General features: G+C 42.2%; 1 protein-coding gene and 1 pseudogene across 22 annotated transcripts in view; both read right to left on the bottom strand.

Annotated features, from left to right (window-relative positions):
- Window positions 1-26,840, bottom strand: part of TANC1 (tetratricopeptide repeat, ankyrin repeat and coiled-coil containing 1) — a 267,732-nt gene that overhangs the window by 219,712 nt on the left and 21,180 nt on the right. For 19 of the 22 annotated variants that reach the window (XR_010150111.1, XM_063791238.1, XM_063791241.1 and 16 more), the window contains exon 2: window positions 15,416-15,525. The exons of the other annotated variants lie outside the window; for them this stretch is intronic. The gene's annotated coding sequence lies outside the window, so the exon portion shown is untranslated. The remainder of the gene's footprint in view (window positions 1-15,415; window positions 15,526-26,840) is intronic. 22 annotated transcript variants of the gene reach the window in all.
- Window positions 12,183-12,952, bottom strand: LOC134808050 (transcription factor BTF3 homolog 4-like; annotated as a pseudogene).

Genomic DNA, 26,840 nt, shown 5'->3' with positions numbered 1-26,840 from the left:
CCATTGCACTCCACCCTGGGCGACAGAGCGAGACTCCATCTCAAAAAAAAAAAAAATTTTTTTTTGACCAAGCTGCATATAAACTAAAAAACAAATACTTATTAAACAGGGCAGAGGAAGGTACTGAATTAGGAGACAGAAAGAGACTGTGACCCCAGATCTTTGCTGTTAGGGTTGAATTGTGTGTCCCCAAAATTCATGTCAAAGTCTAATATGGTTTGGCTCTGTGTCCCCACCCAAATCTCACCTTGAATTGTACTCCCATAATTCCCACGTGTTGTGGGAGAGACTCAGTGGGAGATAATTGAATCATGGGGGTCGTTCCCCCATACTGTTCTTGTGGTAGTGAATAAGTCTCATGAGATCTGATTGTTTTATTAGGGGTTTCTGCTTTTGCATCTTCCTCATTCTCTCTTTGCCTGCTGCAATCCATATAAGATGGGACTTGTTCCTTCTTACCTTCCGCCATGATTGTGAGAGTTCCTCAGTCACATGGAAAAGTCCAATTAAATCTCATTCTTTTGTAAACTGCTCAGTCTCGGGTATGTCTTTATCAGCAGTGTGAAAATGGACTAATTCAGTAAATTGGTACCAGGAGTGGGGTGCTACTGAAAAGGTACCCAAAAATGTGGAAGCGGCTTTGGAACTGGGTAACATACAGAGGCTGGAACAGTTTGAAGGGCTCAGAAGAAGACAGAAAAATGTGGGAAAGTTTGGAACTCCCTAGAGACTTGTTGAATGGCTTTGACCAAAATACACTGATAATGATATGGACAATGAAATCCAGGCTGGCATGGACTCAGATGGAGATGAAGAACTCATCAGGAACTGGAGCAAAGGTGACTCCTGTTATGTTTCAGCAAAGAGACTGGCAGCATTTTGCCCCTGCCCTAGAGATTTGTGGAACTCTGAACTTGAAAGAGATGATTTAGGGTATCTGACAGAAAAAATTTCTAAGCAGCAAAGCATTCAAAAGGTTACCTGGGTGCTATTAAAGGCATCCAGTTTTATAAGGGAAGCAGAGCATCTAAGTTCAGAAAATTTGCAGCCTGACAATGCAATAGAAAAGAAAATTCTATTTTCTGAGGAGAAATCCAAGCCAGCTGTAGAAATTTGCGTAAGTAATGAAGAGCCAATGTTAATCCCCAAGACAATGGGGAAAATGTCTCCAGTGCATATCAGAGGTCTTCATGGCAGCCCCTCCCATCACAGGCCCAGAGGCCTAGGAGGAAAAAGTGGTTTTGTAGGTTGGGCCAAGGGTTTTCATGCTGTGGGCAGCCTAGGGAGTTGTTGCCCTGTGTCCAAGCTACTCCAGCCATGAATGAAAGGGGCCAACGTAGAGCTTGGACTGTGGCCTCAGAGGGTATAAGCCCCAAGCCTTGGCAGCTTCCACATGGTGTTAAGCCTGCCAGTGCACAGAAGTCAAGAACTGAGGTTTGAGAATCTCTGCCTAGATTTCAGAAGATGCACGGGAATGCCTGGATGCCCTGGCAGAAGTTTGCTGTAGGGGTAGGCCCCTCATGGAGAACCTCTGCTACAGCAGTGTGGAAAGGAAATGTGGGGTCAGAGCCCCCACACAAAGTCCCTAAGGGGGCACCACCTAGTAGAGCTGTGAGAAGAGGGCCATCATCCTCCAGACCCCAGAATTGTAGATCCACTAACAGCTTGCACTGTGCGCATGGAAAATCCACAGACACTCATGCCAGCCTGTGAATGCAGCCAGGAAGGAGGCTGTACCCTGCAAAGCCATAGGGGTGGAGCTGCCCAAGACCACGGAAACCCAACTCTTGCATCAGTATGACCTGGATGTGAGACATGGAGACAAAGGAGATCAGTTTGGAGCTTTAAGATTTGGATTTCAGTCTTGCATGGGCCCTGTAGCCTCTTGGTTTTGGCCAATTTCTCCCATTTGGAATGGTTGTATTTGCCCAATGTCAGTACCCCCTTTGTATCTAAGAAATAACTAGCTTGCTTTTGATTTTATAGGCTCATAGGTGGAAGGGACTTGCCTTGTCTCACATAAGACTTTGGACTATGGACTTCTGAGTTAATGCTGAAATGAGTTAAGACTGTGGGGGACTATTGGGAAGGCAATGATTGGTTTGAAATGTGAGGACATGAGCTTTGGAGGGGCTGGTGGTGGAATGATATGGTTTGGCTCTGTGTCCCCACCCAAATCTCATCTTGAATTGTACTCCCATAATTCCCACATGTTGTGGGAGGGACCCAGTGGGAGATAACTGAATCATGGGGGGCAGTTTCCCCCATACTGTTCTCATGGTACTGAGTAAGTCTCACAAAATCTTATCATTTTATTAGGGGTTTCCACTTTTGTGTCTTCCTCATTCTCTGCCATTCACATAAGACGTGACTTGCTTCTCCTTGCCTTCTGCCATGATTGTGAGGCTTCCCCAGCCATGTGGAACTGTAAGCCCAATTAAACCTCTTTCTTTTGTAAATTGCCCAGTCTCAGGTATGTCTTTATCAGCAGTGTGAAAATGGACTAATACAAAGTTTTAACACCCAATACCTCAGAATGTGACCTTATTTAGAGATAGATTCTTTATACAGAGGTAATCAAGTTAAAATGAAGTCATTAGGGTGGGCCCTAATCCAATTTAACTGGTGTCTTTTTAAAAAGGAGAAATTTGGACATAGGCACAGACAGAAGATGGCATGAAGAGATACAGGGAGAAGATGGCCCTCTACAAGTCAAGGAGCGAGGCCCAGGACAGATCCCTCCCGGAGCCTAGGAAAGAACCAGCTCTGCCAACAGCTTGATCTGGGACTTCCAGCCTCTGTATAACTCTGAGACAATACATTTCTGTTATTCAAGCCATCTACTTTCTGGTACCTGGTTATAGCCACCCTAGCAACTAATACAGCTGCTTACCAATTATGTGACCTCAGACAACACAACCCAGTCCTCGGGTGCCTCTCCTATCAGGAGGACACAAGACAATATTCTGCAAATCTCCTGCAAATCTACAACTGGGGATATGGACTGTCAGTACTGTGTCAGGCACATTGGGGTTACGGGAGAAATCTAAAACTCTCTCTACCCTCTCCTGCAAAGATCTTACCCCCTAGCCAGCATGGGGAACTCATAATGCATTGTGAAATTATCACACTGCTATACATCAGGTATAAGCATGTATAATACAAAAATATCAAACTCTGTGCTTATCAGTCAACAATAACAACAAATGCATAGCCAATTTTTAAGATAGGACTCGTTCCCAGGACAGATGGCAGGCCTATTATAAATACTCTCATGTTCTGTGAAGTTTGAGTACATCAGGATGTGTGATCCTCTGTGTCTCACCCTCTCGAGACACAATTTGACTGCAGGAATATGACGTAACTGTCCTGGTTAGTGCACCAAACATAATACAATATGCCTTCAATATGTCAGCCTGTTTCATCCTCCCTAAATACATAATTGATTTTCAACATTTTATGCTCCAATTATTGCCCAAAAGCAGATTGGGGCAAGTTCATATTTCAAATGCTCCTTGCTTAAAAGTACAAAAAGAATGACCAGAACAATTAATGAATTGTCTTCAATTTTTCTTGGAAGAGAGTCATTTGTTTATGACCTTCTCCAATTTCTCCATCACACACATACATCCCCCTAATATATCAAAAAGAATACAGAATTTATATATCCTGGCTAAAAAATAGAGCTACATAAATACCATGCAAAACTACCAACAAGAAGAGAAGAATTTTTCTTTATTTGGAACACCAAAAGAGTAGCCTCCTACATCCCCCCACAGAAACAGAATTAGGAACAATGTCAAACAAAAATTAAAAGCTCAAAATTCCCTTTTTTAAAAAAAGTAGAGCTTTATATTTAGGTCATTTTATTTTTAACCACAGCCTCCTAAATGACCTGAATATCCCAACATCCACTCTAAGTGACAAGTTTTGTAATTCCTCTGAATAATTTAGTTGGGCAAATTTGTTTTACTCCTTGTTAAATAAAAATGTTACTTCAGAAATTGACAAGTCAGTTACCCACAGAAATTTTCAGTCTCAGTATCTTCCATTCCTATTAGGAAAAAACTGTGTGAGGGAAAGCACAACTTTAAAACTGGGTCTCTTGTGTGGCAGAGACTTCAACCGCCACAATAGAGAGGGGCAGTTTCTGTTTACATGAAGTCTTCCATCTATCCACCATCTCAAAAAAAAAAATAGAGTGCCAAGGTATTTTAAGGTTCCAGAGGCACGTGTTTGAATTTGGGTTCTGAAAGACATTGCTATCGGCACAATCATGTACAGGGACTTTCTTAGAGCACGGAGTGAATACATGCCAGAATATTTTACTTTGACTTCTACTAAAATAGAAACAGCAGCAGCACTGGCCTCAGCAACAAGGTTAGGGTTTTTTGTTGTTGTTTGTTTTTAATCCAATTTCACTTTTAGAAAAGCTGGTATCTCAAGTAAAAGAAAATAATTTATTCTGAATGATGCTGGCTTTAGGAAACACAGAGCATTTATGATTGGGGTCCAGGGGTGGGATGGGTGTGCCTGGTTCCTGTTTCCTTCTATGAGGACAGCACCCCTCTAGCTTACCATCTGGGCTCCTCTTCTGGCCTGTCACTAGCCCCCTTCCTAGAAGCTCTAGTGACTTTCCTAACCCAGGAAGTTTAGGAATAGAGACTGGGGATGGGTCCCAGCCCTTCCCTCCTCCTTCTTCTTGGGGACTGAGCTGCTCTCTGGAAGCAGAGGTTTAAGTCTGGTCAGCCTTCTGGCCCCACATGGGAAGCCTTGATGGCCCAACACTGCCAGGAAGCAGGAGGGCAGGCTGTCTCTACTGTGGAATTCAGGAGTGGGATGTACACTTTTGGCACATATAAAAATCATTTTTTTAAAAATGTAAGTCAAAGTCTCTGATATTAGTTCTATCATCTTAAAAAGGTGCAATTTGACCAGGCATGGTGGTGTGCACTTGTGGTCCCAATTACTCAGGAGGCTAAGGAGGGAAGATGGCTTGAGGCCAGGACCTTGAGGATGCAGTGAGCTATGATCCTGCTACCGTACTCCAGCTTGGGCAACAGAGTGAGACCTTGTCTTGGCAAAAAAAAAAAAAAAAAAAAAAAAAAAATTAAGGTGTAATTTGAATTCCACATGTTTTCTTTCTCCTTGTCTCTCAGAACTGGTTCAGAATTCAGACAGGGAAAACTGACCTACCATTTATTGCCTGCCCTCATCAGATCCAAAGAATCCAAACACTGAGTGTTTCCTCTTTGAGGAGTAGATTTGAGATCTTACTATCTTTAAAAAAGGTTTTTGTTTTGTTTTGTTTTGTTTTTACTTCCAAGTAATCTGTGAGAAAACAGAAAGAAAGAGAAAAACCAGAACAATTCTAATACCCAAAACAATGACTTTTTTCATTTCATTTAAACCTTACAATGACTCACTGATATCATTATTACAGCCATTGGTCAATGTATTCCACCTCAAGCACTAACTAGTAGTACTTAAATGAACTTGTCCATGTTACTCACTCTCATCTGTAAAATGGGGATGGTGATATCCTAAACTCATAGGTGTGATTTATAGAGTGAATGAATAATGCAGGATTAAAGCAACTATTGTATGTAAAGCCCCAGAACACTCATGGGGATAGTATTAAATAACATCACCTTCCATCCTCAGCTCTTCACAACGGACTCATTCAACCCCAGCTTGGGCGACAAAGCAAGACCCTGTCTCAAAACAAAAACCAAAAGAAAGAAAAAAACCAAAATGGACAGATTCAGAAGCAGAATGGTCTTTAGGAGATTATTCCAATAAACCTTTCCTTCATTTTTAGATAAGAAATTAAGATCCAGTGTGAATGAGTGATCTGTCTAAGGTCATTCAGAGAAAAAATTTTAAAGACTTTCATTAAAAAAAAAAAAAGCCTTTCATTCATTTCTATAAGCACATAGTTCTGAATGTAGTCTCCTGTCCACATCCTTGAAATAGGATTTGGCAGATTAGAATCTGTAAACTAGAGCCACGTGTCAGTATTAAATCTTTCTTTACTGTACAAACAATGTGAGGCAGACCCCAGGGTTTGCCAGCATGCCTGCCACAGCCAGGCCCTCCCCCGACACGCCCACGGCCTCCACTTCAAGAGTGAGGAGGGCATGTTTGCATTCTCCTAATGAGTAATGCATCTAGAATCAGCACAACTTTTCCCTGATTCACTCTTTTAGTGAGGCTACTTTTCTCAAGGACTCCTAGCAACCCCAAATTCTTATTTTATCAGTTTCTTATTTTATTCCTGTCACTTCTAAGTATTTGCCAACTATCATTTTCTCAGTTTTCCCCCATCTAAGCCACAAATGCAACTAATTAGTTATGAAAGTGACTAAGTCTTTTTTATGTAAAATTAAGGATAAGAATCTTACTACTAATGTTCTCTGAATGATAGCATAACTATCATTTAAGAAAACTCCAGGGCTGAATACTGCCAGACTAGCTCCCTACATAGCTCATCTTTCAAGGAAGTTACTGAGGAATGAAAGGCATGCACCAGTGGTCCATATTTGCTATTTCCTCTGGTTCTTTAATATCTGCCCACCTATTTCCAGATCTTTTCTCTCTTGTTGTGAAATCTTTCTGCTGGAAATACTCCAATAACACTTAAATATTTTAATTGTTAATTCACAGAATGCCATCATTGCTGAAATGTTGTCAATTTCTATCTTCTTTCCAGTACTAGGTACACAGATTTTTTTTTTAATTTGTAAATTATTGCTAACTTTTTGAGAGGGTACAGTGGGATATGTTGATACATGTATACAATGTATAGTGATCAAATCAGGATAATTAACATGTATCACCTCAAACATTTATCATTTCTTTGTGTTGGGGACATTCAAAATCCACTCTTCTAGCTATCTGAAAATATACAATGAATTCCGGTTAATTATCATCACCTGAGATTGCTGTAGGACACTAGGACTTATTCCCCCTATCTAGCTGTGATTTTGTATCTGTTAACCAACCTCTAGCTAGCTCCATCCCTCCTCCAGAACTTCCCAGCCTCTAGTAACCACTATTCTACTCTCTACTTCCATGAGATCAACGTTTTTAGTTTTCACATATGAGTGAGACCATGCGGTATTTATCTTTCTGTGCCTGGCTTATTTCACTTGACATAGTGTCCTCCAACCTCATCCATGTTACCTCAAATGACAGAATGTCTTTTTTATGGCTAAATAGTATTCCATTGTATATTACATTCTATTCATCTGCTGATGGACACTTAAGTTGATTCCATATCTTGACTACTGCGAACAGGGCTGCAATAAACATGGGAATGCAGATATGTCTTCAACATACTGATTTCCTCTCCTTGGGATATATACTCAGTAGTGGGGTTGGTAGACCATATGGTAGCTGTGTTTTTAGCTTTTTTGAGGCACCTTCACCTGTTTTCAATTATTTTTATTTTTTTATGGGCTCACATCTAATTAAAGTACATAGTTTTAAACACTCTCAAGTGAAAATGAAGCTTTGGGCAATCTATAATTTATTTTCCAACCTGCTCTTAGTTATTCAAGAAAGGATAGTTTTAATTCTAAATGTCTGAAATTGCTGCCTTCTTCAGTAGTTAAGCCCAGTTCCCAAGATCAATAGGAAACTAAGAATGATCAGCTTACCCCAACCATCATCCCAAATAAATTTAAATTCATATTCATTACCATTTGTTGGTCTAGGTGGTTACTGATGTTGCAAGGCCAATGAATTCTACCCTGGGAGTCCTACTACAGGACTCTCCCCAGTTGAGCAGAGGGTAGTTTAATAGATCAACCGAATACTTTGTCTCCAAGATGTATTCAATTAAAGAATTTATCCCTGAATTTTGTACTAAGACATACTAAAACCAAAAGCCAAAACATCATATTAAACATGAAATTATTTGATATATGCAGTAAAAGAGAATTGAAAGCATTATTTCCAAATCAATCACACCACATACATTCAGACAACTATGAGTCTAGCATATCAAGAAAAACTCCTCTCATGGTCTCGCACTTTGCTTTACATTTGTTTTTCCAGTAAGATTCGACGTTTTGGGTATGCACACCAAAAGGCAACAGGAAGTGAACGTTGAATCATTATGGTTAACCTGAGCATGCTGGAAACCAAGGAAAGGCTGAATGTTATTTTATGCAGCCCATGAATAGCAGCAAACCTATGCCTGCAAAGTAGGCAGCAAAGTTTGGGCAGAACTGTCACCAACAATTTCCAAATAATCAACAGCTCGTTGATGGCTTACACCAAAAGCCCATATTTCCCTCAATAGGGCACAGCTGTGATACTTGATTTTATGGCTACAGGACTCATCAATTTGCAAGTAATGACCTGGACTACCAAGCTGTATCAGATGCAGTTCAAAGTAACGCTTGCATAGTTTGCAACAGCAATTGTATAACAGATATTAATCACAGCATAAGCTGAAATTCCAGTAACAATAGTTGCTACTTTCTCTTGAAATAAAAATTTTCTCAAAAATAAAACCACTCAAAAAATTTGATTTTGATCCACAGGGGCAAATTTTTCAATTGATCCAGTTTAACTTGATAATCTCTCTTCAAGTGATATTTTAGGTCCAGAAACACGTAAAGGATTGACAATCTTAGAAAATGTTAATTTGTGAAGAAACTAAGATTAATGTACCAGCAAATATTCCACAATGAGGGTGAGCGCCCCACTTTAGGCTCTGCACCTGCCCTGTCACAGTTTTCGGCCACCTCCACCCTGGTCTGTTTGGGGGCCCTTGAGCCAAGTCACCTCCTCACTACTCAGCTATCTATCCCACAGCTCTTGTCCGTATTAAGTCCAGGGATTTCATCTCCTCTCCACTTCTTCACTTCTGAAAGATTAACCTGGCCTCCTTACCATTCCGTTCAGGAATACAGTTACGCATCACTTATCAACGAGGATACGTTCTGAGAAATGTGTCAGGAGATTTTGCCGTATGTACATCACAGAGTGTACTTACACAAATCTAGATGGGACAGCCTACTATATACCTAGGCTCTGTGGTAGAGACTATTGCTCCTAGGATACAAAACCATACAGCATGCTACTGTAGTGAATACTGTAGGCAACTGTAAAACAATAGTAAGTACTTATACATCTAAACATAGAAAGGGGACAGTAAAAACACAGTATATGGCCAGGTGCGGTGGCTCATGCCTGCAATCCCAGCACTTTGGGAGGCCAAGGAGGGCAGATCACCTGAGGTCAGGAGTTCAAGACCAGCCTGACCAACATGGAAAAACCCTGTCTCTATTAAAGATACAAAATTAGTTGGATGTGGTGGCACAAGCCTGTAATCCCAGCTACTAGGGAGGCTGAGGCAGAAGAATCGCTTGAACCAGGGAGGCGGTGGTTGCGGTGAGCCGAGATCGCACCATTGCAATGTAGCCTGGGCAACAAGAGCAAAACTCTGTCTCAAAAAAAAAAAAACAGTATTAAAGATAAAAAACAGTACACCCGTATAGGGCAGCTCCAATATAAACTTATGGGACCACCATTGTATATGTGGTCTGTCATTGACCTAAACCTTATATGGTGCATGACTGTTGTTGAAATACCTTTCAAATTTAAAAGCAATTTTGCATACCTGTGTAAGAACTATATTTTTCCCCTATTCCAGAGTGCACAGCATTATTATTGTCAGTTATGAGGAAATGATTTAGAAATTCTAATGGGACACTTTAATCCTTAGGAGTTTGTGATACCTCACCAATATTTTTAGACAGATGGCCAGGGATAGCTTTCTGGTTTACTCTCCAAACATCCTATATTCAATCTGTCTAACAATATACCTTTCTGTCAATATCTCATCTACATATAACTCCAAAGAAATAATAAACTCTCCTTCAAAAAATGCTGTGGGTCTCCTCTTCTAGATTACTCTTTCTAAACCAGATGTCTTAAAAGAGAGTAAAAGATGATCTCTAGGGGTATAGAAAGAAAATACTGAAATTTGTAGTCATGTTTACTTGTCTCATTATTTGTTGTTCTATATTTTATAATGGAAATAGCTTTAGTAAACAATGTGTAATTATAAATTTACAAATGTTGCAGGTATGAGCAAAAAGTATTTTACTTAAAGGACTGTAAAGTGAAAAATGTTTAAAGACTACTGTACCAAACAATAACACTTTCTCCTAATATACTTTTCTTGGTCCTGTGTGGATAATTCCTACTAAAAGTTTGTATTCTAGTTGTTTGGTTTATAAAATATTTTGTATTAATGTAGTGTTCAGATTGTAATGTGACATTCTTTTTTTTTTTTTTTTTTTTTGAGACTAAGTCTCACTCTGTCACCCAGGCTGGAGTGCAGCAGCACCATCTCGGCTCACTGCAACCTCCGCCTCCCAGTTTCAAGCGATCTTCTGCCTCAGCCTCCGGAGTAGCTGGGACTACAGGTGTGCACCACCACTCCTGGCTAATTTTTGTATTTTTAGTAGAGACGGGGGTTTTACCATGTTAGCCAGGGCCAGTCTCGAACTCCTGGACTCAAGCAATCCGTGGGCCTCGGCCTCCCAAGGTGTTGGGATTACAGGTGTAAGTCACTGCGCCCGGCCATAACATTCTAATTACTAAAAATCAGACCTCATTTGGCCTTCCTGTTGTATCTTGAATTACATTTTCTTATTCAGGTCTAGTCTTAAAGACATCTCCATAGTTTAAAAAAAATTTTTTTGGCCTTTACTTAAAAATTGAAACCAAGTAAGCCATCAAATATCCTAAAAAATAAATGACATTCAAGGACAATTTTCTTTTTTTTTTCAATTTTGTTTTTGTAGTGGTCTCAGAATAGACCAGGCAAATTTTCAAACATGTATAGCACTTACATGGTACAGACTGTTCTAAGTTCTTTCTCATTTGATCCTCATAACAAAAATTATAAAATTATATCATAAAATTATATTTATTTTTAATAAAATGAATTATAAAAACTAGCATTAATAGATACAGAAATTTTACTTTTTTTTGAGACAGGGCTTACTCTTTCACCCAGGTTGGAGTGCAGTGGTGTGATCTCAGCTCACTGCAATCTCCGCCTCCTGGGCTCAGGTGATCCTCCCACCTCAGCCTCAGTAGCTTGCACTATAGGCGCAAGCCACCATGTCCAGCTAATTTTTGTATTTTTTGTAGAGATGGGGTTTCGCCATGTTGCCCAGGCTGCTCTCAAACTCCAGAGGTCAAGCAATCCACCTGCCTCAGCCTCCCAAAGTGCGGGGATTATAGGCATAAGCCACCACACCTGGCCTTTAGTTTTATTCAAGCCTCCTCTAAAACCATGGTCAATATTGTTGGGAACAGGCCCCCAAATCTGACCATAAACTGGCCCCAAAACTGACCATAAACAAAATCTCTGCAGCACTGTAACGTGTGTGATGGCCATGACACCCACGCTGAAGGTTGTGGGTTTACCAGAATGAGGGCAAGGAACAATTGGCCCACCCAGGGCAGAAAACCACTTAAAGCTGTTCCTGAACCACAAACAATAGCATGAGTGATCTGTGCCTTAAGGACATGTTCCTGCTGCAGATAACTAGCCAGACCCATCCCTTTGTTTCGGCCCATCGCTTTATTTCTCGTAAGAAATGCATTTAGTTAATCTATAATCTATAGAAACAATGCTTATCACTGGCTTGCTGTCAATAAATATGTGGGTAAATCACTGTTCAGGGCTCTCAGCTCTGAAGGCTGTGAGACCCCTGATTTCCCACTCCACACCCTATATTTGTGTGTGTGTGTGTCTGTCTGTCTTTAATTCCTCTAGCACCCCGGGTTAGGGTCTCCACAACTGAGCTGGTATCGGCAAATATTGTTTTTTTTGTTTGTTTGTTTGTTTTGTAAAGTTTTTTTTATTTCTACTGGGGAGGGAGGAGGATAAATAGAACTGTTTTCCAATTTGCTCTCCACTATATACACACATACCCACACACATACATAAACATACATACACCAAAAATACCCCAAACAAAAAACAAAAAAACCAGGAATTAAAAACCAAAACACCCTCAAACTGCACCAATACTTCATATTTTGACCAAAAAAAAATTCTGGGAGGAAGTGCAAAATGCAAAATCAAATGACTGAAAAATGCTGAACAAACAGCATTATTAATATAGAAAATATTTATATTACTGAACTAGTAACAGGTGATGTTCTCTGTGTCTGTAAAACTTTGGAACCACATAGCTGATTTGTTCAATCTAGTCCATGCCAGCTTCCAAAAACCAAACTTTTAGTTAGCTTCATTCTTTGATGCCTCATCAAAATTTTCTACAAGATCTGGAACATCATCATCTTCTTCATCAATATCTTCTGGTTTTGGTGCTTTACTGTCCAAGACTTGCCGTGGGAACTGTTCAGCTAACTTCCTAAGGCTTGTTAAACTGTCAGCACCAAGCTGACTTAATATTCCAGGAAGCATTTCTGTGATTGGTTTGGCTTCTGCATGACCAGTAATTGCAAAGGTATTAGCAGAAAGGGAAGCTTGGACTTTGGGATTGTTGAAATGAATAACTGTCCCATCATCTTAAATCATGTTCACCTCTTCAATACCAGCTATATTATTCACAGCCAGTTTTTTTTAGAGAACTCTGAAGCTTTTTGTCATCAGCTGTGGCTGTTCTATGTACCACCTTCTTCTTTCTGCGAGCTGTACCCTTGCCCCCCATCTGGACCTGAGCCTGAAGTTTGGCTAACTTTTCTTGATTCATGCTGTTGGTAAATCTGAAGCAGGGAGGGTCCTCCAACACCAGCACGCGGCAAGAGCAAGATGGCTGCCTCAGGCGAGACAGAGAAAGACGACAACTGCCGCAGCCGCGGCTGGAGCAGATCCACGTGATACAGCTGACCCCGCCTCTCCCTCTCCGGGGCAGCCTATCCCGGGAGCGCACATCTGAACTCCAACCCAAATATTGTTAATGAAGAGCTTCTGAAGGGAAAACATTATTTTCTGTGACTTCCACTTTATGCCTCTACCAGTTGTTAAGGAATCCAACCCATTAACTGTGTAGCCTCGGGCAGGCAATTTAACCTCTCTGTGCTTTAGAATCCTAATCTGCATGAAGTTCCTTTATTAGAGTGCCTAGTAAAAGCCAGGCACTGTTTCTGGCTGAGGGATATGGCAGTGAATAAAAGACACAATCCTGTTCCTAAGCATCCTGTTAGGTAATTCCAAGAAAGCACAGAAGGTAACTAGTCATTATAAGGTTAGCCATTACTATTTCCCAAAACAAAGGGCTACTTCGCTACTTCTCTTAACATTACCTTAGTCCTGTTTTGATTTTAAGGCAAATTCTACCTAGCTCCTGTTTCTTAGCTGGTGAAAAGGGGCAGAAAAGGAGACAGTAAAACGATCAATCTGAATTTGGCACCAGTGAGCACATATACCCGCTACCTTTCCTTGAAATAAACTATGAAAAGCTCCACAGATCCAGTCAGCTACAGGGGTTAAAAACCTATCACAGCCAGGAACAAAGTTCTGCAAACGACTTTTGATGGATAGCATCCCGCAGCACTCTGGATCCTCCTAGCACTTTCCAGCGATGCTGATGAAGGTCTATTTACACCTGGAGGTTACAGCTGACATACTGCTGCATGTCTGATAGCTGCAAGATTCAGCTGCAGTGCAACTTAATCCCTCATGATGTCACTTCCAGGCTGCCCTTATAGGACCTGCCATGAGACATCTTTTTATTTATTCAAAATTATTATATAATCACAGAACCACGCTCTCCATGGTCACCTCTATTACACAGAAAGCACTGCTCAGGCAGCCTGCTTTTAGCACAGATTGTAGAACCACCAGCAAGACAGTAAAAGAATCCTGCTGAATCTAAAGTAAACACAGGAAGGTAACAGAAACTCTCGAGAGCACATTTCCCTCCTCAGCAGCTCACAAACGCCTCACTAAACCCAAATATCTGAGACAAACCCACATCTGCACCCAGAGGATCACAAATACCACTGGCCACGCCTTAGAAGTTACAGGTTACAACCTCAAAATCTCTGTGAAGGAGTCAGATAAAATTTATTTCCTCATGTATGCATTTCATACCATTCTGCTAAAAACAAAGAAAATCTGTGGCAAAATATTTGCAGTTTGCTGATCATCTACAAAGCCAGGTAATTGGTCATGATTTACCCTCACCCTTGGCATTTGGTCTGTCAGCATTAGAAAGATATTCAGTCCTCCTCACTGCCACCCCCTCCCTACGTTCATGCACCTAAATTCACGATCAGCTTGCTGACTTCAGGCTCAATGGGCAGCCTGGGTCCCCTCGGGCAGGCCAGCAGGAAGAAAGGGCATTTAGGAGGAAGATGAGAAGAGGCACCCAGGCTGAACTCATGTCCACACTGTCCATACCGCCAGCCCCTCCGGCCGCAGGTCCCAGTCTGGGAAGAATCCTCTGCTGACAAGACTTTCTTTGGATCACACTGGCACACCCCACGCTGGGCTCTCCCACTTCTCCGTAACCTCCAGCCCCTTTCTGAGAACAAGTTGGTGTCACTTGGACTTTTTGCCAGTTCCATGACAGCACATGCCCAGTCTGGACACTGGAGGATGGTCCTGTCCATCTGACTTCTCATTCCTTTGGTCTAGCTGCTCCTCTATCCCCAACCCTCCTCTTTTCACCCAGCATTTCCCTATCCCAGGTCCTCCCTCCATCAACAACCCCCTCTCCCTTCCCCCACAGCCTCTGGAAACTTCTGTCCACTGTTCAATTCCCTAACAATTACAAGCAAGGGCTTTGGAGTGTGAGGATCTGGTTGAGCCCAGCCCCTACCATTTCTGGATGTATGACCTTGGGCAAGTTGCCTAATCTGGTTAAACCTGAGATTCCTCATCTGTACAGCAGAGTTTACCTCATCTCTGAAAGTGAGGATTAAATGAAAATACACATAAAGCACTTAACAAAATCCCCAGCACACATTCAAATATTTAATAAGTGACAATTTTGAACCAGGAAAGGGTTTCATAAATGGTAGTGATTATTACTCCCTCCCTCCACCACGTTTTTATTTTTCATTGTGATAAAATAGACATAAAATTTACCGTTTTAACCATTTTTAAGTATATAGTTCAGTAGCACTAAGCACGTCCTTCTGCAACCATCAGCACCATCCACCTATACAAGTTTTTTGTCTTCCCCAACTGAAACTCTGTACTCATTAAACACTAGCTCCCCTATCTCTGCTTTTGACAGGGCTTCTCTCCCCTGGAGGCGCTGGCTCACCAGTGGCTCTGGGCAGGTGGAAAGACTGGACGTTCTACAGGCCATCTCTCTTCTAACCTCATGTAAAGATTCATCCCTCTTTGAGTCACTACTCACAGTCATACCACACTCTACCCCAATCCTCAGCCATCACCTACCTGTTTTTGATAACTTCACATGCACCAGGAAAAGGGGGCAGGGGGCCTTAGTTCACAATTTTCTCTTCCACTCTTTCTCCTGAGAGACGTTCCTGCCCAGTAGTCAGCTCCTAAAGGAACAAGAGCAGAGGAGACAACATGGGTTAGAAGCTCCGCTCCACCATTTATTAACTCCATGACCCTGAGCAATTACTTCACCTCTCTGGGCCTCAGCTGCCTCACCTGTAAATGGCAATAAATAAGAGTACCTATTTGTGGGGCTGGGTTGAATGAATAGTCCAAAGCACTTAGGGCAGTGTCCAGCGCAGGGTCAGTGATGGCAGATGTTCTCATTATGCCTACACTTAAGCTCTGATCCCTGGCTCTTGACTCTGGCCAGCCATTTCCAGGGTCACACCTCAGTCAGAAGCCGTATTTCCATACTCTTGCTTCATGACCACAGCCTCCTATCCTTCCGGCTCGCACACCCCCTCCCTCCTGAGGTCCTTGCTCTCGGATGTCCCTTGAGTATGTCCCCTTCTTCATTCCCACAGTCTGGACTCCACCACCAATCACCCCCTTGCCAGCACCCTCAATTTTCTGCAACCCTCCTCTTTAGCCAAACCCAAGGGAACTAATAACACAACTCAGCTTGTCCTCACCTACACCCTGGGCCCGAAAGACCACAGAAATCGCATCACTGTGCAGAAAGACGCCACTGCACTTGAATTCTCTGATCCAAAAGACCCTGAATATTCTAAAAGGCCCTCCTCCCACTCCCTGCAACCACTGTTTCAAACTTTTGTCATTCTCCTCCATCCTACTCTAGCAAATGCCCTTTCTTCCCATTTTACTCAGGTAACAGAAGCCGGCAGGCTTGACGTGCTAACACCCCAGCTTCCCGCCCCGGTGCCTCGCCTACCCACTTACCCACATGCACCTGCCTCGGCTTTTCCTCTTCACTCCTGTTCCAAGCCAACCTTCTTCACAGCTCCCTGCCGCACCCCACGCTCCATCCACTTACCCACACACACCAGCCGGTTCACCTTTCATCCTTGGCTAGGGTGGTCCCCCCTACCCCAACCCAACTCCCACCTCACCTGGCTACTCCCTTGAGACGCAGCTCAAGAATCACCTCCTGCTGGGCATGGAGGCCCATGCCTGTAATCCTAGTGATTTCGGAGGCTGAGGGAGGATCGCTTGAACCCAGGAGTTAGAGACCAGCCTGGGCAACACAGTGAGATTCCATCTCAAGAAAGGAAAATTACCTCCTCCTTGAACCCCCTGCCCCAGCTTCTCTAACACTCCACTCATACCTATGTAAACTTTACTTCGCTATTTTTTGATTGTCTCCCTGAGAACAGAGGCTATATTGTCCATTGCGAATCAAAGTGCCAGTAAGTGTTGAATAAATAAAAGGATGAGTACAGTGGACCCACTTTCTGTTCTGAAATGTTTCACCAATTAAGACTCATCATCAGCCACTTACATATGATGTCGGACATTTTCTCCCTCGATCTAGACCGAGAAGCATCCCCTTTCCTTGCCCTTCCAGAACAAATATCCCTTTGATGAAAGAAAAAAACCAGAAACAAAACCACTACTTCCTCCTCAACAAAAACAGAAGGCCCAAAATAGCAAGGCAGTTTATGAAAAACATCCAGCTGACACTGGCTTAGGTAGGGATCAATGCAGTTGTCCCAGCTGAAGAGGAGAAAGGGAAGTTTACCTTGGATGGCTATTTGAGGGAGGCAATAATATTCACATGCTAACCAAGAAAGTTGATCAAAATAATAAACCTCCCTTGCTATTTATAAAGCAAGGGAGGAAAAGGAAATGGGTAACTCCATGGAAATTTCCTTCCTTTGTCTAGTTTTGCTTCTGGTATATGGCTACCACACTAATTTCTCGATACCAATTTAGGACTATTTAATTTATAGGAAGTCATTTTGAAGGGCCCCAGGGAGCTGCAGATGGTACCTCGGGGGCCCATCTGTTTAAGGATGAAAGCTTAGTGCACACCATTACCTCACTCTGACCTCCTCGGAAACTTCCTATCTGACAAAATCTAGATGTTTGCTCTGTCAACAAGATATTTGTGCTTGTCCCCAGCCTCAGGCTTTGGTTCCTGATTAGTTTTAAAATCATTATGCACCCCAACTGAATAGGGCTACTGTTAGCAGCTGTAAGGTCTTCTTCTGGGCAAATCCCCAAGTCTGTGGCCTTCAGGGAGTGATTTCTGTCCTTTCTGCATAATTGAACTCTCCTGATTGATGATTGTGAGCTGATCAGTGTTCCTACCCCTTCCTGAGCTAAACCCTCTCTTCCCGCTCTATTTATTTTCCCAAGAGATCAGAGGGGAGGGGGGAATGGCATGGTGAGGCAGGCCTTTGGCTCTCCCCAAATAAATGCTCAGGCACTCTACATTATTACAACTTTAGTAGCTCAGTTCTGTCCCAGAGCAGACTCACCATCCCTTCTCGCCATCCTTAAAGCCGCCCTTGTGCCAGGAAACAGCTGCTATTTTCTGGATCTTCACAGATCCCATGATGCCCCAGCACCCACAAGTACAGATCCACGTCAGTCCAGTGGGTCACCCAATCACACACATCTGTGCTCACCTCGGAGCATGCCTACATCACCTACATCCTCTCCAATTTCCCACACGCCTCGAGGCTCAACAGGGCACAATCACATAGCGTCAACTGTGCTGTGGCTGGTAGGTGCTGCACAACAACCTTGGCAGAGAATGTAGAAATTACATTTTAAACAAATTTTTGTTGGGGGTAGGGGCTGGGGATCACATGTACTGATGTTTGCAATTTACTTTGAAATACTTTTTGAAATAAGATGGTGTGATGGGTAGATATGTAATAAAGCCCAGATTGCATGATCTTAATTATAGAATCTAGGTGGGGGGTATGTCAGTATTCACTGTACATTTCTTTTAACTTTTTTCTTTTTTTTTTTTGAGACAGGGTCTCACTCTGTCCCCCAGGCTGGAGTGCAGTGGCACAATCATGACTCACTGGAACCTCGATGTGCCCACCTCAGCCTCCCAAGTAGCTGGAACTACAGGCGCACACCACCACACCCAGCTAAGTTTTAAATTTTATTTTTCGTAGAGATGGGGTCTCGCTACATTGCACAGGTTGGTCTCAAACTCCTGGCCTCAAGCAATTCTCCCAAAGTGAAACTTTTCTTCATGTTTGAACATGGTTTACTGCTGGTTGTGTTAAACTTTGATTACTTGGTCAAGGTAGTGCTGGCAGGTTTCTCCACTGTAAATTTACTTTTTCCCCACCTTTCCATACTCTGTCTCTTAGAAGTGAGTCACTAAATTCAGTCCACACTCAAGGTGTAGGGAGGACTAAGGCCTAGCTAGTGAAGGGGGAGGTATCTGCAAACATTACTCGAAATTCTTCTATAAGGAAGATGTCTCTTCTCCCAGTACACAGTTATGTGCAGGTATATTTATTTTATATCTTGGACTACAATGCAGTACATCATATTATTTATTTTGTTGCTCAAATTATTCCAGCTTTGGCTATTAGGAGCTCTTTGAGGTTGGCTGGTATGGCCTTCAGACATGCCCATGTCCTTTGTTCGTGAGCACTTCCTTATTTTCTGACAATGCAAGATGTCCCAGACCTATAATTATCCATTTCTTCAAGGAGTCCTGGTTACTGTGATTAGAGAATGGAATTTAGGAACCAAGATACTGGGGTGTTATTGCTTCTAAGCTCTTTCAGTGAACAGATCTAGGAAATACATGTGTGTCCTAATCCATGAATACACACTAAAATATAATTATTTCTGTATCTATGTCAAGCTAAACCTAAGTTCACATTGAGGTTTCTGACTTTAATACAGTCCCACAAAGTTCGTTCTAGCTTTCCTTCCTTGCATACCTTTGACTTTCCTCTCCAGCTGTGGGAAATTTGGCTCTCTCCATCCACCACCCCTTCACTATTTGTTTAACCCTTGTACATATATAAAACAATGTTGGAACTGTCAACCTGTGTCCCATGAGAAACTTTACCCACTAGAGTACAGCGTTTATGCAGTTCTTTTTGTAGTTTTTATAGATTATAGTCAAAACACCATTTTCCAAAGCTACCCAGGTCCATGTCTTTCTGTCCCCACTCTCTTCAGTGACCATGTCATGCAACTGTAAAGCAGGTGGATTCTTTTCCCACAGTCTGTAAAGCAGGTAGATTTTTTTTTTTTTTGCCACAGTCTGCATCTCAGTGCCCCACTCCCAACACCCCACACATGGAGAGGTATGAACAGCTGCTGGTTGACGTTTTATAAATTTGCATACATTAAAGTTCTTTCATGCCTATTTTATCTAAATAATTAAAGTCTATTTACTTAAGTAGCTGACATCCCTTCCTATTGGTATACACATTGTTTTATCCTTAGTACTACAATACTTATGTCTACGTGTATCCCTGACACCTAGCTCAGTTCTGGACCACGAAGTAAATTACTCAGATACTAATAAGATGAACATATTCCACAAATTTATTGAAAGAAACTACTATGTTTAGTAATTCAACACAGTTAACTGCTGGAAGTCATTCAATAAAACTAGAACAATGTTCACTGCAGTGTTATTTAAAATTCAGTAATAAGTAAATAGTTGAAAAAATTATGTTACACCTACAGGCTGGAAAATGAATTACATGCAATCACTAGAAATCATTTCTAGAAGAATGCATATTGATATAATACACACTGTGTGTGTACAAAAATATCAAGTTATACAGCAAAAAGTATGGCATTTATTTAACATATGTCTGTGAAAAGAAAAACACTTAAGGAAGGCATATACCAAGTTTTGTTTTTGTTTTGAGACAGGCTGTCACTGTCACCCAGGCTGGAGTACAGTGGTGAGATCTCGGCTCACTGCAGCCTCAACCTCCTAGGCTCAAGTGATCCTTCCACCTCAGCCTCACGAGTGGCTGGTACTACAGGCACATGCCACCACACCCAGCTATCAAATAATTTTAGTATTTTTTGCAGACTTGGGGGGTCTTACTATGTTGCCCAGGCTGGTCTCGAACTCCTGGGCTCAAACAGTCCTCCCACCTTGGCCTCCCAAAGTGCTGGGATTTTAGGTGTGGGTCACCATGTCCAGCCATCAAGTTATTTTTAAATTACTTTTTTCATTTCTTTCTAAAAGTAACAGACAGAAGACTGCTGCGTGGAAAACCTTACAGAGAATTCTTCCAAGACAGAGTGTTGGATCTGACAAAGAAGAAACAGAATCAGTTGCTGTGGACCAGGCAGAGTGCACCCACGGCTGAGCCAGGCCAGAGATGCACAGGGCACGGCAGGCTGGCTGGTGGATGCCCTCGGGTCGGCTGTAATCCGAGATGAGCATCAAAAAGGCCAAGGCAGTAGGTAAGGCAGTGGGTGTCAGTGCTAATATGTTTAATACAGACAGAAGGGTGGAATTGAGAGCTGTCTGGGGAAGCATCCTGAGAAACGTAGGGTTTAAAGAACAGGAAAGATTTAAATAGAGGCAGGGAGGAGGAAGGGAGGCAAAATGAATGGGGACAGGTATAAGACTGCCCCTCTGTCTGGAAGGTTTCTCATTATCCCACTCTGTAAAAACCCAGGGGAGATCTTAAGCAATGACAGCCATGGGGAGCCTCAGTTTGAAGTTTCCAAGAGTCCCACCCTCGGGTAATGTGCTACAGGGAGGGAAAGGATTGCGTAATGGGATCTGGTTAGCCTCTAGCACCAGATAACCGCAAGTGGCTGATAACAGGAGCCTAGCTCAGGGTTTTCAAAGATTAACGTTTTCACATTGGAATTTACACTCCACTGGTATAAAAAGTGCCTTTTACCAGAGAATAACACAAACACATGGTAACCATCCATTACACAGAAAGTTCAATGGCAATATAATAACCAACTCTCAGTTTCTAGCAATTTTCAATACACAAAACTGAGCGCCCCCTCAGCCAGCCACCTTCAAGACTAGATCACATATGTAAATACAGAAAGAGCTACAGGACAACCTTATGCAAACACAGGGACTCCCCAGCTCACTGTAACAGGTGGGGGAGAATTAGTATTTGCTGAACACTTAACTAGACAAGGCATAGGTATCTTACACCCATTATCTCCTTTAATCCTCAAAACAAACAAGGCAAAGATCAGCCCCATAAATGGCTAGTTTGGAAATGGCAAAAATTTAAATTTATACTCAGCTCTGTCCAGCTCAAAGCCTTCCATGTTTCCACTTTGGAGTGATGTTTCAACAAACTCAAAACAGGCTTAAATACACCTTTAGTATCACTGGTTTAAAAAGAAGAAATCAGATCAGTTCTTTCTCCAAACCGTAGTTATTTTGTGAGATAATTCATACATGATGTCAAGATTGCAACTTTAAAACCTAAAGCATATTCTCAAATCTGAATGCAGTAAAGTTAACCATTTATGACTTGGCAAAATAGTATTACAATAACCACAAATAAATCAACTTGATTACAAAGTTTTAAAAAGTTACAAATCAAAAATAACCTTTTGCAACATGAAGATCTCAAATTGAGACACGAACATCTAGATTTGATTCTTTTCATTCTCAATGACAACTAATCTACTTTGTACTCTTAAAATATATCACCCTAGGCAGGTGTGGTGGCTTACATCTGTAATCCCAGCACTTGGGGAAGCCAAGGGAGAAGGATGGCTTGAGCCTAAGCACTGTAGACCAGCCTAGGCAAGTAGACATCCCATATCTACAAAAAATAAATAAAAGATTAGCAGGGTTTGGTAGCACTCGCCTGTAGTCCTAGCTACTCAGGAGGCTGAAGCTGGAAAATTGCTTGAGCCCAGGAGTTGGAGGCTGCAGTGAGCTATGCACCACTGCACTACAGCCTGGGCAACAGTGCAAGACCTTGTCTCTAAAAAATATAAAGAAAAAATAGTAAAATAAAATAGATCACTCTATTCCTATATATCCCTTCTCTGCTCCTACGTACCACCTCTCACCCCCAAAAGAGATTCTTGCTTCTATGGTTAATTGCAAAACAATTCTATCATTCAGAAACCACGAAATAAAAAAGATTAGGATCCGTTGATAGTTATAATCTCCATTACCCTGAGATAGAAATCCCCCCCTGGAAAGTGAAAATCAGATATGTGTAGTGCACTAGAGATACTAGGGCACTAGTGCATGGTCCAAACAATGAGAAAGGTTTTTCATATTAAAATGATTTAAATTTTTAAGTACTCTTTAAATGACCAGAGTGATAGTGTCAAATGAACACTGTAGGTATTGGCCAAACCTCAGAACATACATTCATACAGAAGGCATTCAAATGCTATTTGTTATGGAATAAAGGCAATTCAGGACAAAAGGTAATGTCTTCTCTTCAGACAAACCAGGAGATGACTTTAGAAATTAACTTTTTAAAAATTTAACAAGAAAATTTAAGGGTTGAAAGTTCGAGGAAGAGAAAGTTCAGGGGAGAGAATTCAGGACAAAAGGTAATGTCTTCTCTTGAGACAAACCAGAAGATGGCTTTAGAAATTAACTTTTACAATTTTTAACAAAAAAATTTAAGAGTTGAAAGTTCAAGGGAGAGAAAGCCGACCCCCATGTTTTATTTCTTAAGAACAGAGGATTTCCCATTCCCACTGCTTCACTTGACTAGCCCTAAAAAAATTAAAAAATAAACGCGGGCACGGTGTTTCACGCCAGATCACTTGAGCACACAAGTTCAAAACCAGCCTGGGCAACATGGTGAAACCCTGTCTCTACAAAAAATACAAAAATTAGCCAGGTGTGGTGGCATGCATCTATAATCTCAGCAACTCAGGAGGCTGAGGTGGAAGGATCGCTTGAGCCTAGGAGGCTCAAGTAAGCCGATCGCGCCATTGCACTCCTGCCTGACAGAACGAGATCCTACCTCCAAAACAAACAAAACAGAACAAAAAACAAAACAAAACACTGCCAAGTGCTTTGCTGGGGTTAGGAGAACTGAACCGAAGTTTGAGTTCACCCACTTCCACATAGCTGCTGTGTGACCGTTTAATCTGACTCCTTTCCTTGGCTGAAAACTGCTCATATTTACCTACACCTTAAAACGCTGTTATAAAGCCCAGAAGGAACATCTATTCCTTCAGACATACTTGCTAAATATTTTCTCTCTGCCCTGATTCTAATGACAAAGAGGTCATACCAGCCCCAAGAGTCTAGGAAGAGATGAGCATGAAGGCAGTAAACTAACGCGGCTGTGATAGAGAACACATGAGTAAAGGTGCAAGTGAAGCACAGTGAAGTAATCACAATGTTCCACAAAACAGCAGCTATTTAAAAAGCTAAGGAGGAGAACCACACAACACCTGGGGAAATGCATGAAATATATTACACAGTCCGGGAGCGGTGGCTCATGCCTGTAATCCCAGCACTTTGGGAAGCCGAGGCGGGCGGATCACGAGGTCAGGAGATCAAGACCATCCTGGCTAACACGGTGAAACCCTGTCTCTACTAAAAATACAAAAAAAAAAAAAAAAAAAAAAAAAAAATTAGCTGGGCATGGTGGTGGGTGCCTGTAGTCCCAGCTACTCAGGAGGCTGAGGCAGGAGAATGGCATGAACCCTGGAGGCAGAACTTGTAGTGAGCCAAGATCGCGCCACTACACTCCAGCCTGGGCGACAGGGCGAGACTCCGTCTCCAAAAAAAAAAAAAAAAAAGAAAAAAGAAATATATTACACAGAAAAGCCTATAAGTACATGTATACCTTAGCTACAGCTATACATTTTTAAGGCATAGGCAAAGAACAGAAGGGAAGGAAGGAAGAGAATAAAATCATGGCTGCTGCACTTAAACACTTTCTTTTTTTTTTTTTTTTGAGACAGGGTATCAGTCTGTTGCCCAGGATGGAGTGCAGTGGTGTGATCACAGCTCACTGCAGCCTCTACCTCCCTGGGCTCAAGCGATCCACCCACCTCAGCCTCCGGAGTAGATGAGATTGCAGGTGCACGCCACTATGCCCATCTAATTTTTGTATTTTTTCTAGAGATGAGGTCTCACCTGTGTTGCCCAGGCTGGTCTCAAACTCCTGGGTTCAAGCGATCTGCCTGTCTCAGCCTCCCAAAGTGCTGGGATTACAGACATGAGCCACCACACCCAGCCTAAACGTGTATTACTCTTTTCTCTCGCTTTCCAAACTTTACATAACATCACTTAACATTTATAATTCTTAAAATATTTTAATTGATGTGAGAGCACAGATGGAAGAGTGATTAATTTTGACTGAAATAATGTATGCGAATGGTGAAAACTCTAAAAACCCCCATGAATGAATGCTGTTATTGTCAGAGCATGAAATAATCTAGCATTATGCATAATACTATGACACTGTAGTAGCACAGGTTATTTTTATGTTCTGCCACTTGGTTTCCAGCTCACCTGAAAATGTATAGTGTTAGTCATTTCTTTACAATATTTTCTTTCTTTCTTTCTTTTTTGAGACAGAGTCTCACTCTGTCGCCCAGGCTGGAGTGCAGTGGTGCGATATCAGCTCACTGCAAGCTCTGCCTCCCAGGTTCACGCCATTCTCCCGCCTCAGCCTCCCGGGACTACAGGCGCCCGCCACCACGCCTGGCTAATTTTTTTGTATTTTTAGTAGAGATGGGGTTTCATCATGTTAGCCAGGATGGTCTCGATCTCCTGACCTCGTGATCCACCCACCTCAGCCTCCCAAAGTGCTGGGATTACAGACGTGAGCCACCCTCCCCAGCCTCTTATATATACTTCTAAAGATACTCTATGCATATATATTTTTTGTTAAATAATATTCTTGGAAAATTTTCCTTAAGAGCACACATAAACCTACCTCATTCTTTTAACATCTGCATTCCACTCTATCGTATGGATGTACCAAAATTTACTTAATCAGACCGTGCACTGTAAAAATGCATGAGTATGTTATTAACACTATTTATATATTATTTTTCCTTGTACTTTTATTTTCTTTCCTAGCAAATTCTACATCTTCCTATCAAAACAGGAAATTTACATGTAAGTATTATTAATCAGTAACAGTGTATTTTAATCCCTAAACTACCTCTGATCTCTAGCCCTGCTGTTTTTTCTACTTTTTTTTGTTTTTTTTTTTGACACAGGATCTGGCTCTGTCACCCAGGTTGGAGTGCAGTGGCGCAATCTCAGCTCACCACAACCTCCACCTCCCTGGCTCAAGCAATCCTCCCAGGCTCAAGCAATCCTCCCACCTCAGTCTCCTCACTAGCTGGGACTAGAGCCGCCCGCCACCATGCCCATATAATTTTTGTATTTTTTGTAGAGACGAGGGTTTGCCATGTTGCCCAGGCTGTTCTCAAACTCCTGAGCTCAAGCAATGCGCCCACCCTGGCCTCCCAAAGAGCTGGGATTACAGGTGTGAGCCACAGCACTCAGCCCATAACCCTGAATTCTTCAGCAAGGTACACAAGGCCCACCAGCAAGTTCACACTCACCAGGCTCTCTAGGCTCATTTCCTAGGAATTCCTACTTCACACTATTCCATCCAGCCAACCCCCAACTGCATGTAGTCCTCCTAAATACTCCATCCATTGCTCATGCTGTTGCTTTGGCTACAACCCATCCCACCTTGCTTGCTTAAGTGAATTCTTACTCAATCACTCAAGACAGGGCTTAGGCATAACCTCCTCCCAGAAGGCTCTCCCAACCCTCCAGGCAGAGGAAATGCTCCTGTGCTCTGCTCCAGCCTCAACCTGGGTCTTGGCACTTAACCTCCTCAGGATGAATTCATGTGTCAGCCTAGCCCATTAGATTTTAAGTTCCTCCAGGATAGAAACCACATCTTATTCATCAAACTGCCTACAGTTTGATACAATTTAGTTCCTGCTGAATCAAACAAGAAGGGAACTTCTGAACATCTATTATGTGCTAGGAGCTACTCTAAAAGTACTGTACAAACATTATTTCTCACCTTGTAAAATGATCCCCATTTTGGCCGGGTGCTGTGGCTCATGCCTGTAATCCCAGCACTTTGGGAGGCCGAGGCGGGCAGATCACGAGGTCAGGAGTTCAAGACCAGCCTGGCCAACATAGTGAAACCCCATCTCTACTAAAAATACAAAAAATTAGCCAGGCGTGGTGGCAGGGGCCTGTAACCCCAGCTACTCAGGAGGCTGAGGCAGGAGAATCGCTTGAACCCGGGAGGTGGAGGCTGCAGTGAACCGAGATTGTATCACTGCACACCAGCCCCTGTGACAGTGCGAGAATCCGTCTCCAAAAAAAAAAAAAAAAAAATCCCCATTTTACAGATGAAGAAACTAAGGCCGTGAAGAAATTTATCCAAGGGCATTAGAGGAGGGCTGGAATTTGAAACCAAGTCTACTTTACTCCAGAATCACTGATCTTTCCATTACGCTGTTCTGATGCATGTTTTGATGCTGA

This window comes from Pan troglodytes, chromosome 13, assembly GCF_028858775.2.
Source record: "Pan troglodytes isolate AG18354 chromosome 13, NHGRI_mPanTro3-v2.0_pri, whole genome shotgun sequence".
Taxonomy (NCBI): Eukaryota; Metazoa; Chordata; class Mammalia; order Primates; family Hominidae; genus Pan; species Pan troglodytes.
This window is presented reverse-complemented; position numbering and strand designations above follow the sequence as displayed.